Source organism: Protopterus annectens, chromosome 1.part1 (genome assembly GCF_019279795.1).
Source record: "Protopterus annectens isolate FY-2018-M chromosome 1.part1, PAN1.0, whole genome shotgun sequence".
Taxonomy (NCBI): domain Eukaryota; kingdom Metazoa; phylum Chordata; order Ceratodontiformes; family Protopteridae; genus Protopterus; species Protopterus annectens.
Genome location: NC_056726.1, coordinates 808799726 through 808814212, shown reverse-complemented (window position 1 = coordinate 808814212; position 14487 = coordinate 808799726). Strand labels below are relative to the sequence as shown.

The following is a 14487-nucleotide window of genomic DNA, read 5'->3' as shown; positions in this document are numbered from 1 at the left end:
TCTTTACTGACAGTCTATTCATAAATATAACTAGAAATTTCAATATGGTCAACCATATCACTCTCATTAAAAAAACTCAAAGCACTAAACTTTGGCTCAGGAATTCCATACTGGTTCAAAATTTACCTTAATCATGGAGCTTTACAAATTTCATTGGATCTTACACCTGACATATAAGTTCCTTAACTTCTGATATCCCTCATGGCTCTTTGTTGGGACCTTTTCTCACTATATCTTGGTAATGTCCCTGTTGACTTTTCTCAACTTAACATTGCAGTTTATGCAGACAATGTACTTCTCTTTGTCTTTGGCAAATCCCATATTTCTCTATAAACTAAACTACAACATAACTTTCTGTAGAATTGAATAAATTAAAGCAGTCTTGGCATCAGTACAAAAAAAACTGCTTGCATGTTATTTGCTACTTTCAAAAAGCTAAAAAAGACATTTTAGTTTTGCATAACAGACTTCCATTGGCATAATGCTTCACAAGTCCACAAACACAGGTACCTCAGACTTCTCCTTGATCCAACACTCTCCTCCCAACACTGCTCAGAATAAATAGTGAATAAAATACTTTCACTGTTTAAATTGCTTTCGAATAAGTAACTTCCTCACTACAGAATCAACAGCTGGTGTAGCTAGAAATGTCCTTCTTCCGAAGCCGAAGTATTCCCTTCCAGTAGTTGCACTTAATTTTGTCTCAAAAGCTCCTCACTTCAGTCTACAGTAAACAAAGCATGCTGATTGATAGTCTTGTTTGAAGTTGTAACAAATTTAGTTTCTCTTAGCGAAAGCTAAATGGCTCTTTGTGACAGCATGAACTGCACACACCGTTCACATTCTTCTTCAGACTTATTGTGCAAAGGAGGAGCCTTCTGTCCATCTCTTCCACAGTATCAGTGAAATCCTCTTCTTATGTAGTGTCAAACATCTAACTCCAAAATGTAAAAAAACTGCCTAATATAATGTGGAACAAGTGAGCAAAATGTAGAACACTATCTTATACAATGTGGAGTAAATGAGTAAAATGTAGAATGCTACCTCATACAACATGGAAAAAATTAGCTAAATGTGCAAAACTACCTCATACAAAGTGGAACAAATTAGCAAAATGTACGACACTTCCTCATACAATATCAACCAATGAGCAAAATGTAGAACACTTGCTAACAAATTCCAGTAGGAAGCCAACAACATGGTTCATAGCTGATTTTTCATATTTACATAAGTTCTTTAAGTTTGTGATGCCTGTGCACTGGCCCAGTAATCAAGGAGCCTCAATCCTCACCACTAGCATCAGTGAGGGGCATGCACATTGGGGGGATAACAAGTACACACACAGTAAAGTACAATTTCCCTTAAGAGCACACAGAGATCACAGTCAGTCTGGGGCTGGTTTCTCCCTTTCTCTCCAGATCCCCAATAAGACTCCTCACTGGCACAGCTATAGGGTCCAGATCTCAGCCTAGTGGTCAAACTAAAACCTCCAGCACCCTCTCTGTCTATCTAGCACTTCGTGTCCCTGCCCAAGTAACTGACACACACACACTTTGAGATATGAGTTATATACAAACACACAGACAGCCCTGGGGAAGGCTGGCACAGGTTCTCCAGCTATGCCCCCTTTCTTCCCAGACTATAAGGTAGTACCAACTGCCACCAACCACTAATATCAGCTACTATAACGCCCTTCCCAAAGGGTAACCAATTTCACTGTGTTATGTTACTGTTATCCAAATAGTAAGTGTGACTGAGGAACAAGACTACTGGAGTGGCTTGGACAGTATCACCAAATGCATGCAGTGTACCCTAAGAGCTTAAATTATCTCTACACAAAACAGCCACAGTTGAAAGGTTTAAAAATATTTAATAATAAAAATAAGACAATACTCGTCAATTCAACACAGTGCTAATCAAGAGTTCAGAAATCACAGGAAACTTTAAAATAATATTGTAGGATAGTCTGACATAATATAGAAAACAGCTAGACTCATCTTACTATTTCTAGCTTTCTCTAAGATAAATACTAAGGTCTAAGATCCTACTTACAGAAACACACCAAATCCACTGGATACACCACACAGAGGAATCCACAATGTAGAAAACTTCTTTAATGAGGAACTGGAACACACAAGCGCTTTCGCATAGTAACACTATGCTTCTTCAGGTGTCACCTGAAGAAGCATAGTGTTACTATGCGAAAGCGCTTGTGTGTTCCAGTTCCTCATTAAAGAAGTTTTCTACATTGTGGATTCCTCTGTGTGGTGTATCCAGTGGATTTGGTGTGTTCCTGTTTCTTGTGTTTTCCACTTGGAGCCTCTGTTCTCTTGCTACAGTTGTTGGATCTTTTTCTATCCTACTTACAGAGTAAAGCAAGTGCCTGGTGAGTTGTCAGCTTTAGACAAAATCCAAAGTGCTCAATCTTTCTCTCTGCAAAAGTCTTAAATTGATATACACATTACTGCTGAGTCATTAAACATTGCATCATTTTTGACACCTCTGCTGAAGTTTCCCAGGCTCACAGAACTCAAAATTTAACATTTGTTTGTAATCTTGCACCTGCCAGGAAATCACAGCAATAAAGGACACTTTACATATAAAACCTAGTAATTAACTCTTGTCCTAAGACAGTAGAAATAATTTCTTAGTCCAGACATCCTGTCTCTGAGCTTGAGATCAAACAGTCACAGAAATGCTTCACGTATCAGCTTTCTTCCAACAGGGTGCACTGTGGTTACATTTTTGAAGCTCAGAACATATACCACAGTTTTCTTACATTTTGTTTTCTTACATTTGTAAATACACACCTATGGATTGTATTAATATTTACAATGACATAGAATTATCTACAGAATTTTATCTGGCTGGGCTGGCAGCCTTCACAAAGTTAATTAATATGATTTAGTATTATTCACAATGAATATTTGTAAAAAATTTGTATTGATAATAGAGGTGTGACAGACTGTTTCATTGTGGAACACTGTAGAGCAGAGATTTTTTTAAGATTCAAAATTAGAAATATACCTCATGTTGAGGTACATTTTAGAGTTACACTTTTTACAAACAGACTACAGTGATGAAATCATACGTCTTTCCAGACTTCCATTCAAAACTACCATTAGTGAAAAAATAACTTCAAAACTTGTCCCATCCTTCTGGAACCATTTACTTGCACAGCACAGAAAATAATATACCTAACTGAACTTTGAAAAAAAAAAAAGCACTTGCATTTATTCTATTTGAAGAGAAAACCTTGAAATGCTTCTCTGGTCATTGACTGGTCATGGCTGTATTTGCATACAAGGCCTTTTTCAACCAATATTTTTCTTTGCTCACAACTTATAGGTATTGTTTCAAAGTAACAATAAAGAAACTGAAAATTGTACCCACTTCATTGTATTTATTATCTGTGCTGTAGTTTGTTTATAATTCTTCCTCTTTTGACTGTATACTGTTGCATTTTAGTTTTTTTTTTATTTAGATTATTTTAGCAATGTGCTTACTTATGTACATTATAGTGTATCCTGTATTATAACTACATTGCATATGTATCTGCTATCCTGAACTTAGATCTTGGCTAAAAGGACCTTTGGGCTAGCCAGCCACAAATATTTAACAAATAAATAATATTAGAGCACCCTCTATAAACATATCTTCTTTTCAACAGTCTGTAATTTGTTGAACCTATTCTCATGAAAAATGTAGATAATCATTTGCATGTGTGTGTATATCCATCCATCTACACACACACACACACACACACACACACACACACACACACACACACACGTATATATTTATTGTGTGTGTATAAAATCCTGGAGCCATTTTCTTTACTGATGTTAATGTTAAGTTATGCACAGTTTTTGTTCTGCCTGGTGCTTAGCACTTAGCTTTTGAATAGGTGTAAGTCCACTAATACCTACCTTATGCATTTCTGTTGCCAACAGATACAACTGGGTCCTTTTTTTAAAACCAAGGACTCCAATCCTTATCAGCAGTTAATAATCTTGGATTGGTGGTTAATTTAAGTGTGATATATTCACAGCTTTCATGTAATAAAACTAAATAAAAAATAAATTGCAACTTTGCTTGGCCCCATGACACAGAAGAAGGAGTCCTGAGACCCGGGTGACTGAGGTTTGCTTAGCAGCCCCATCTCTGTAAGTGCCTAGCAGGAAGGGTGAGGAGTAAGAGGATGTGATCCGCTCATCTGTCTCTGTGGGGAGGGGATGGCATGTGGTTTTGGAGTGCATAGTGAGGCTATATTTCTCCAGTGGAGACCAGGAAAACTACCTCCCGTACTCAGAATTGCTGGGCATAGTTGTATGCTGGTGTCTAACCACCTAATTCAGAGTAACAGAGCGTACACGAAAGGTAGGTTAGATGGAGAAAAATGCACAAACCACCACAGATGGCTGTCATAATGATGGCCTCTTCTGGTCAACCTCCCTCCCCACTAATTGAGATTGAATAGGCTGATTGGCTGGGAGGGTGTTGTTGGGCAAAATGCGAAATAATAAATACAGTGCAACTGACTTACTGTATCCATTCAGTGTACTGAAAAGAGCAACTGTACACAAATGTCATTTTTTTCTCATCATAAAGAAATTATAAGTATCCTTCCATTCCTTTTGCGCTTGAATTTGAGATATTTCTGCTTCCCAGTTTGGCTGTTTAAGAAATGTTGCTGTATTTTCTTGTATCTGTCACTTTCCATGATCACTCCAGAAGGCCTTGAATAGGAGATGTGAAAGTAAGTTATGTTTGGCATTTATAGCTTTAACAAAACTAATTATGTTTCTGTTTTCAAATGCAGGTAGGGTTTGTAAATAAAGGCTGCATGGAAACACTGAACATATGAACCTATGTGGGAAGATTAAAACACAAAGAGTTAGACCTGTTGACACCTCAGCTTAAACAGATATTTAGCAAAGCAATTAATTTAGCAGCTCTTTCTAGCAGAATGTTTGAAACCGATAGCAATATCTTTTAGTAGCTTGCTACTAATAAAACTTTAAGACAGTCATAGAAAAGAATATGTTGATACTCTGTTAATAAACATTCTAAGGAAGCAGAAGTTATTCCTATTGTAATTAATTAGAGCCCAGATGACAATGACCCTAGTGTGTCATAAAATGGGACATGTACTGTATTGTGAAAAATACTATAACTATGGATTGTTTTGTAATATTGAGAAAATCTTATAAAAGAAACCAGATTTAAAAAGTTGGAAAGTAAACTGTCCTAACATAAAAATCATGTTACATATCTGCTATGTGTAAGGAGAAGCGAAGGGGGAGGAGAAGACAGAGAGACTGAATGGACAGTCAGACTTATTTCACATTACATGCACAGTGAGGGTAAATGGTAAAACTGTATTAAAGTATGGTTAAACTGTATTGCCTCTGCAATGACTAAGGTACAATTTGCAAAGTAATATGATTTTTGCCTAAGCTGCATGAATAATGTAGAATAAGCAAAGTTGTAAGAAGTTGTAACATTTCAAAATATGAAGGATGTGAAATTGCCTTGAAGACCAATATATGACACCCAGTAGAGGTGTCAGCAAAAAAAGCTGCTTTGCATTTCTGATTTTATATGTTTAATTAGCACTTTATATACTTACATTAGTGTCTTCTTTTTTTCTTCATGTTTTATTGAGCTGTTATTTTAATTTAAATATTTTTCTTGCAGTTTGAAAAGTTCCATGTTAATGCAGAAAGAAAACCTGGCATTTCTTTCTGCGAAGACAAATGAATTAACTGCCTGTGAATTCTGGAAGGTGCTGAAAAAAAACATTTGTTATTCAAGGTAAGATAATCATGTCAAAATTATCTTGAGAGCTGCTAGAATAGATTGCAGTGTGATGCATCTGATTCTTCTATGTTGTGCCGTTTATTGCAGCAGCTCGTCTGCTGTCCACTGTTTTTATAAATTTAACTTCAAAGCCCCTCCCACTCGTATCATATTTGCATCTACTGATATAAATTGCAAGATCATGTTGTGGAGGCCGTTCCCTTAACATAGACTTCATGTAACATCACATTTTGTATCTCAACATTACTTGTCATGTACTATAATTCAGAGTACGTACTTTAATTGTTTTTTCAAGCTCCATTACCTGACACTGGCCTACAAAGTAGCAATAAACAGATAAACTAGAGCACACACAATTTGTTTAAGAATACTACAAAACTTCCTGCTTTAGTGGGCCTTTGACAAAGATAAAAGTAGGTTTTGCCTCGCTGTGCACTTTTGTCTAAATTATATTTTTACATAGGAAGGATTTTACTTTAGAATAACTTTAGGTATATGTCATGAGCTAGATTTCAGTGGTTATACAGTCAGTGCAAGAACTTTCTCATGTTCCTAGACAATATTCTGTGTTTCTACATAACCCTAAATATCTGGGAATAGTGTAGGTATATAAAGCATATTTTAACTAAATTGTCGGCAGCACCCCCACCAACTCACTGTGCTTATGCAAACACAACCACATCACCTGTACATCATGAAACAATACGTTCAACAAAACCAGAACCTCATGTTGTACAGAGCTCCCACTTACCACATTTAAAGAGTTATCATACAATGAGAGTGTGTGGGGGGTGTCCTTGACATCAAAGTACATGGCATTATAGAGGAACCAAGCAAGACTCAAAAGTCCATATTAGTTTTTATGACTTTGTACCTTACAAACATCTTAGCAGTTGGTGACTCAATTGTAAATAAAAAACATGCCTCACTGGGCTTTCTAACAAGCTTATGATAGTATAACACTAACTTGAGGCCAAAATTCGTGATATCTCAACCTGGTTGTAAGGAATTAATGCTACTTATGACATTATCGTCATCATTGTTCCTGTTGAGTGAATAATCCAAGGTCTCGCCTCTTAGATATGTCTCAGGATGTTGTGATAGTTATGGGAAAAACATCTTTAGGTATTGAAAGACTCATATTACTCCTTTTTGTTCTTGGAAGAATTTTGGCATTTTTTATGGAGGTCTGGTTGAATGAAATATTCAGACACATTTTGGTAATTTCCATACTTTTGTGTGTTCCTGAGATATATATATATATATGTATTAGACTGCTGTGCACAATGCTGACAACACTGAGTTAGCTAGGTTTTAATATAAAATTCACCTTGTCTATGTCAAATTGTTGAACATAGGTTCATAGGTTGTTGAATATAGGTTCATAGGTTGATATTATGCTATCTGCCCTAGGGCATTTATAAGCCTAGCCAGAGTGTGTTTGGCTTTTGCCACCCTTTTAGATTAGTTGATTGTGCCTCTGTATAGTAGGTCACAGAAGGTAGCCCTTTTAAGGTTAGTTTACTGTACCTCTGTCAAGCAGGGACACAGAAAAGATCCCAGGGGTAAACTTACGATCTCCCAGCCACTTGTCAAGATTTCTCTTGAAGAGGGTCAGTGAGGGGCTGTGCCTAACATGGATTGGGATTTTGTTCCAGAGTGAGGGGAGCCTCTGGGATATGACTCTGTCCCTCCAGCATGTCCTATTTATTTCTGTGCTGAGGTTCAAGTCCCTGGAGCGTGTAGCTCTAAGGGATTTGGATTTCCTGAGGTGAAGCATGTCCATTAATTCTGGGTTGGACATGGCTTTATACGTCAGACACAGATCGCCTCTGAATAGGCGGTACGCAACTGAGTAGAGCTGGAGTTTCTTTAGCCGAACTGCATAGGGCATGATCCTCTTGGTGAGGTACTTTTGGGGTCTTTCCAGTTGCTGCAGGTGTCGGGTAAGGTACATCCCAAATGGGGCATTGTATTCAATTATGGGCCTGATAAGTGATAAGTAGAGGGGCACGATGACCTCTCTTGATCTAGATGTGAGCCCTTTTGTGAAAAGGTGGGCTATATAGAAGGTCTTTCTAACCACTTTGGCAACGTGATTGTCAAAGGAGAGATTGCTATCTACTTGGGTCCTCAAGTCCCTAATTACTTCTTCCGTACTTAATGGATTACCACCTATGTGGTAATTTGTGGGCACTTTGTTTTTCCCAAAGGGGATGACTATGCACTTTTTGGCATTTAGCTTTAGGCCATGGCTCTGGCACCAGTTATCCGTCTCTGTGAGACCCTTTTGGAGGATGCTTGTGTCAGCCGGAGAGTCGATTATGGCAGCCAGTTTGCAGTCATCTGCGAACTTGGTCAGCCATAGTCCACCCGTGTTAGCCTGTACCTCGGAGAAATATATACCGAACAAGAGAGCTCCCAGGACTGAGCCTTGTGGGATGCCACTTGTAACTGGTTTAGAGTCTGACATGGCACCTGCTATTCTGACCATGTGGGTTCTATCCCTGAGCCAGTTTGCAACCCATCTTGTGACATAGGGGTTGATATTTAAGCTGGTGAGCTTATTTATGATGCCCGAGTGGGGTATTGTGTCGAAGGCTTTTCTGAGGTCCAGGTAGGCTGTGTGGACTACCTTCCCTTCATCTATGGCTTTGGTAACTGTTTCAAAGAAGTCGACCAGGTTCAAGAGGCAAGATCTGCCCTTAACAAAGCCGAATTGGGTGATATCCAGTGTCTGAAAGTTCCCAATGTCTTTGTTTATGATTTCCATGATGATACACTCCATAGCTTTGCAGACCAGGCTAGTCAGGGTTATAGGACCACCTTTGTGGAGTGGGACCACTGTTGCTGTACACCATTCCTTGGGTACATATCCTGTAGTAAGGCTGAGATTGAACAGTGACTTTATATGAGGGTTTAGTTCTTCTTGGAGCTCGTGTAAGATGCAGCCCGGGACACCATCTGGTCCCATTTATGCTGTGTTTTTTGCTTTGGAGAGGGCAGCTCTCACCTGCCACTGGTGAACATCATCTCTTCAACAATGTAGACTGTCGAGCCCCCCAAACCCCCTGCTAATTATATATACCAACTCCGAGATCGCATTAACGTGGGAAAAAGGGCAAATTTCCCAATCCCTACCGTAACGTGATCTCACACACAATGGTTTGATGGCCTGCACTGTCGAGATTATACGTTAGACAATATGACCATTCGATAGTTTGACATTGACCCAAATACACCTGAGCCTGAATTCATTTTTCACATAACAGTGCTCTTAAAGAGTGTGGTTAGCCTTCTACGGTTTCCTCTTGTAATGTCTGTTGATACACAACATACAACAAAAAGTAGTTGTGAGTTAATAAAGTATTGATTCAGCTACAAGACTTGTGGGAAGAAATGATGAATTTAAACCTACTGTGGAGTATAAATAGAAAGAAATTAGCAGTTTTGTTTATGGAACTTTGTATTTCTGAGGATACTATGTGATTATATTACTCACGCTTATAGATGCTTCCACATATGGGCTTCTTCAGAGCCTGATTCCTCTGATGAAACCAAATGATAAAACTACAAGCACATTGATGAAATGTTACAGGGACATTGTGAAAATAGCGGGAAGATTTCATTTGAAACATTCCAGCCAAAAGGCAAATAAACAGTAATGTGGTTTGAAGCTGAAGCAATGTTCAGCAAATCAGAAATTTAGAGCAAACTTTGATCAAGCAGTAAGAGATGAGATCATTTACTGGAACTTTCAATTGGAGATTGTCAGAGAAAGATATTGTCTGAATTAAATTCAGTGTTTACAAGAGCATTTAAGACATCTTTGGCCATGGGATCTGCAGATAGAGATATACAAAAGTTGAGGAAGTGCAGGATGCCTACTGATAACAGTGTATATAGCTAAAATTTAGTCATATAACCAGAAAGGCAAAAATATTTTGCTATTGTATAATAGTAAAAAAATCACAGCCCAAAAGACTAGTTCTAAGGAAGGAAAATATTATAATTGTAAGAAGATGAGACATTTGTAATGAGGAAATCATGATAAAATATAGTTTCAAGACAAAAAGTAGAAGTTTATGTGAAAATAATACAACATAGATCTCTAAGGAGGAAGCAGAATTGCCCATATTTGCAATTTTATGTAGTAAAGGGAATGAATTGTTTGTGTTATTTTCAAATGAATAAAAAAATGAAATGGATATTGACAGTAGTTATTTGTAAGAGAAAATGTTTTTAGCCATTGTTTCCAAAGGAATACTTTCAGTTGCTCCATTTAAAATGATAACTCTTACTGCAGAGAGTTTATAAGTATTGCCACAGGTGATGGTTCTTATGTGCTGTGAGAAGTAGAAAGAACTTCTGACACTAGCTTTGTAAAAGGAGCAGGACCTACTTTATCTAGACATTGGTTACAAAAGCTTGTGTTAAGCTGGGAACGGATACACTTACTAAGCCAAAATTTGTTGAGTCTATTGAAGTACGAAAAAAGCATACTGTAATGATTGAAGAAACATAAGAGCCGGCATTCTGCTTGTTGTTAAACCTGCCACTTTGGTGAGTCTGAATGCTGTTCCAAAGTTCTGTCTGTGTCAGCCTGTGACATCCATATTTTGTGAAAGTGATTTGACTGATAAAGCAGAAAGAAAAGATCAATTGCAAGGGGAAGCCCTTGGAACCAAAGGCAGCCAAGGGTCAATTTGATTTATTCAAACCCTGGCATGATTTATTGCTGTCATTCGACAGTGTTATTTAAAAAAAGAAATGAATTTCCAATAAAGCTTAATGAGTTGACTGTACCTGTTGTTTCAGTGATTAAAAGACGTTATACAATGAAAGCCTCTCTAGATTCCAAATAGTAAACACTGAGGTTGAACTCGGCAATCGGCATAACTGTGATAAATAGGTGCATAGGTTTATCAGTATATACTAGGCTAATGACCACAAAGGCCATTGTAACCCTAGCCATGCATCCCATGCAACTGTGTACATCTGTATCATGGGCTTTTATTGGGAGGGGGTATTTTAGTAAGGAAGTTTCTAGAGGTGATGGGGGGGCATTTTAGTTTGGACATTACTGTCTGCCACTGTCTATCAGACCAGGGGTGAATATATAATTTCCCATCCATTGGTCAGTGTTACGCTTTAATAGGGTTAAGGATGGAATCTGTTTCACGTGGATGGGAGCTTGTTATTTATGTCACAAACAAAATTTAAATCCTTGACTCTAGTGGTTCTGATGCTGTTCATTTTGCTGATGTGCAAAAGGTCCATTAGATGTGGATCTGCGGATGCTTTGTATGTCAGGCATAGATGGCCTGTAACCTGTAGGAGACTAGGAATGTTCCCTTACTTACAAAAGGCAGTTGAATAGCTTGGAGTACATGTTATTTTATCTTGTAATACAAAAAATAATGGGCACCACTTTTTTGGTCATGCCACTAATATTTTACATAAAATGTTTTGCACTTATCTATTGTTGGTTGTTCTATTTTCATTTTGTGTCTGAAGCTGGCACTGTAAATATTCAGCAAGATTTTCAAATGATTACATGCACTAACTTACACAAAGGAGAAGTAGCGGCACTTAACTGATGCACTGTGCCAGAGTCATCATGTACAGAGGGATGCAAAAGCAGAGTATATTGCTATGATGCCCCTAGAAATTCACATAGAAACTAAACTAAATGGTAAAACAGTCAGACATACAAACCAATCAGTAAAAATGTCAAGAAAGACCTAGCCAAGTTAGAGTCTTCACAGTGAAATTTCTTAAACCTTCTGTAATGGAGCCCCTTGGGATATATGCAAATCACCTAAAAAGACATGGCAGTGCTTCAGCTACATGGCCTCTGAATGTCCATAACTTTTTTTACTCTTTACTTTTTTAAGTCTTTATGGGTACATTCAGGCCAATAAATCTAAAATCATTAGTACAGCATAAGTGAATTGTTAATTAGCATAGGTGAGAAGAGACAGACAATACAATGGCATTACTTAAAAATGGGTGTGTTCTACATGAACTACAGAGTGAACTAGCACCACATCTGTGTGCTCTGCTCAGTCACAACCTCACCTCAGGCTTTGTCCCTACCGAATGGCGCAGTGCTGCAGTCATCCCTCTCCACAAAAGAGGAGCGACTGCAGACCCTGGGAACTATCGCCCCATTCGCCTGACAAGCTTGATATGCAAAGCTATGGAACACATCATCATGGACCTAATAAACAGGGATAAAGGGAATCTTCAAACTCTGGATTCCACACAGTTTGGTTATGTGAAGGGTAGATTATGCCTGCTCAACCTGGTTGACTTTGAGTCAGTCACTAGAGCTGTGGATGAAGGCAAAGTGGTTCATACAGCCTACCTTGATCTGGCCAAGGCCTTTGATACCATTCCCCACTCAGGAATCATAGAAAAACTCACTAAGCTAGGCATCATCCCCTATATCACTAGGTGGGTTGCAAACTGGTTCACAGATGGAACCCATAGTGTGACAGTAGCTGACTCCAAGTCAGACTGCTGACCAGTCACGAGTGGAGTCCCACAGGGTTCGGTCCGGTTTGGTATCTACTTCTCTGAAGCCCAGGCCAACACAAAGGGACTCTGGCTGCCAATGTTTGCAGACATTTGCAAGTTGGGAGCTATTAACTCCCCAAGTGATGTTGACATCTTGCAGAAAGGCCTCACTGAGACCAACGACTGGTGTCAGAACCATGGCCTTAAGCTCAATGCCAAAAAACGTGTTGTCATCCTCTTTGGGAAAAACTTGGTTCCCATGAATTACCACATTGATGGTAGTCCACTGAACACGGAAGGCGTTATAAGAGATCTGAGAACACAGGTTGACAGCAACCTCTCTTTTGACCACCACATTGCCACTGTGGTCATAAAGTCCTTTTATGTGGCACATCTCATTACTAAGGGTTTTGCATACAGGAAGAAAGAGCTCATTGTCTGCCTCTACTCTTCTCTCATTAGGCCAATCATGGAATACAATGCCCCATTTGGCATGTACCTCACTAGACACCTGCAACAACTGGAGAGGTCACAAATGTACCTCACAAAGATGATCCTAAGCCTTAAACAATTGTCCTATATGGACAGACTCAAAAAGCTCCAACTATTCTCTGTCTCATATCGCCTACTTAGAGGCAATCTCTGCTTAACCTACAAGGCCATGTCTGACCCAGCTCTGTTAGAAATGCTACATCTAAAGAAATCTTAATCTCTCTGCACCACACACTCCAGAGACCTCAACATCATTACCACAATCAACAGAACATCATGGAGGGACAGGTTCATAACCCAGAGACTGCCCATGCTATGGAAAAGACTTCCCATGCATGTCAAACAGAGCACCTCACTGGCCCTCTTCAAGAGAAGTCTTGCTGAGTGGATGGGAAATAGAAAATTCACCCCGGGGATCACTCCAGTGGCTCTACTCGACAGAGGTACTGGGAAGTAATGTCAGGTGGCACGATTCCAGGATAATCCTATGGGCTAGGCTTGTAAAGTCTCCAGGGCCATTAGCCTAGTACACACCTATGAACCTATGGTAAAGATATTTCTTTTTTTTTTTAAATACAGATGAGCAATAGCACTAAATCATACTTGACTTTGGATAATGCAAGTTTACACTTGTCTTCTTTTGTATGGTCACACTGTCTTCAGTGACTGAACCACACCAGCCGTGGCTAAATCCTGGATTACTGACCCCCAGAGATGATGTACTGTTATAATGGTCAAGTCATGTGTTTATGGTGATTACATATTAATGTAAACCAAGATGCCACTACAGAAATGTATCTGCTACTTATAGCAGATGAGTTAATAATTATGAGGAGCAGTAAAAGTATACTCAAAAGCTGACTTAGTGTCTGTTTATCAAAGTGTGTTGCTTGGTGATTATTCAAAGAAATACTTAACTATTAATATGCACAGAATTTTTTGTGTGTATAACAGATTGCTGTTTGATGTGAGTTATGCACTTTCTGTTTTCCAAACAATAATGGAAAATCTGCTGAGGAGTTTGACTGCAGTGTTATAACTGGATAATTTGTAGTCATATGAAGTAAGATACTGAGCACTTAGTTCCTTACAGAAAGTACTGCAAAGATTTCAAGAGGGTAGTCCGAGAGTCAAAAAACACAAAATGTGAATTTGGCAGAGTGACTATCTGGGACATATTATAGATGAAAAAAGGAATTCAGTCTTCATCTGAAGAGGTGAAAGCGGTTCATGATATACCCCCTTTGTATTTTTGTGAAAGAGCTGCAAGCATTTCTTGGCTTGGTATTCTACTATGGAAATAGTACCTAAACGGATGACAGTAATTGCAGCTTTGTACAGAATATTTAAGGAATAGATACCTTAGCAATGGAAACCCCAGGAGCACAGTGTGCTTAAGAAATGTACCATAACATGTTGGTAAATTACAACCAAGGCCTTCTACTTACACTGGTTTGTGATTCTTCTTCATATGGTATTGGAGCTGCAATTCAGCAAGTCTGAGCCATAGGTAGGTCATATGGCATTCTGGGCATTCCACAGAACTGGTACTCCCAGCCTAAGTTTGGGACTATAAAAAGGTCTTTCCTGAAGTTGAGGACAAAACAAATAAAATCAAAAGTCAAACTTGGCTGGAACCAAAAAAAATAA

The 14487-nt window shown here is 38.6% G+C and overlaps 1 protein-coding gene across 2 annotated transcripts in view; it reads left to right on the top strand.

Moving 5' to 3' along the window:
- Window positions 1-14487, top strand: part of LOC122807281 (uncharacterized protein ZSWIM9-like) — a 465391-nt gene that overhangs the window by 49229 nt on the left and 401675 nt on the right. For both annotated transcript variants that reach the window (XM_044078413.1, XM_044078404.1), the window contains exon 2: window positions 5701-5817. The gene's annotated coding sequence lies outside the window, so the exon portion shown is untranslated. The remainder of the gene's footprint in view (window positions 1-5700; window positions 5818-14487) is intronic.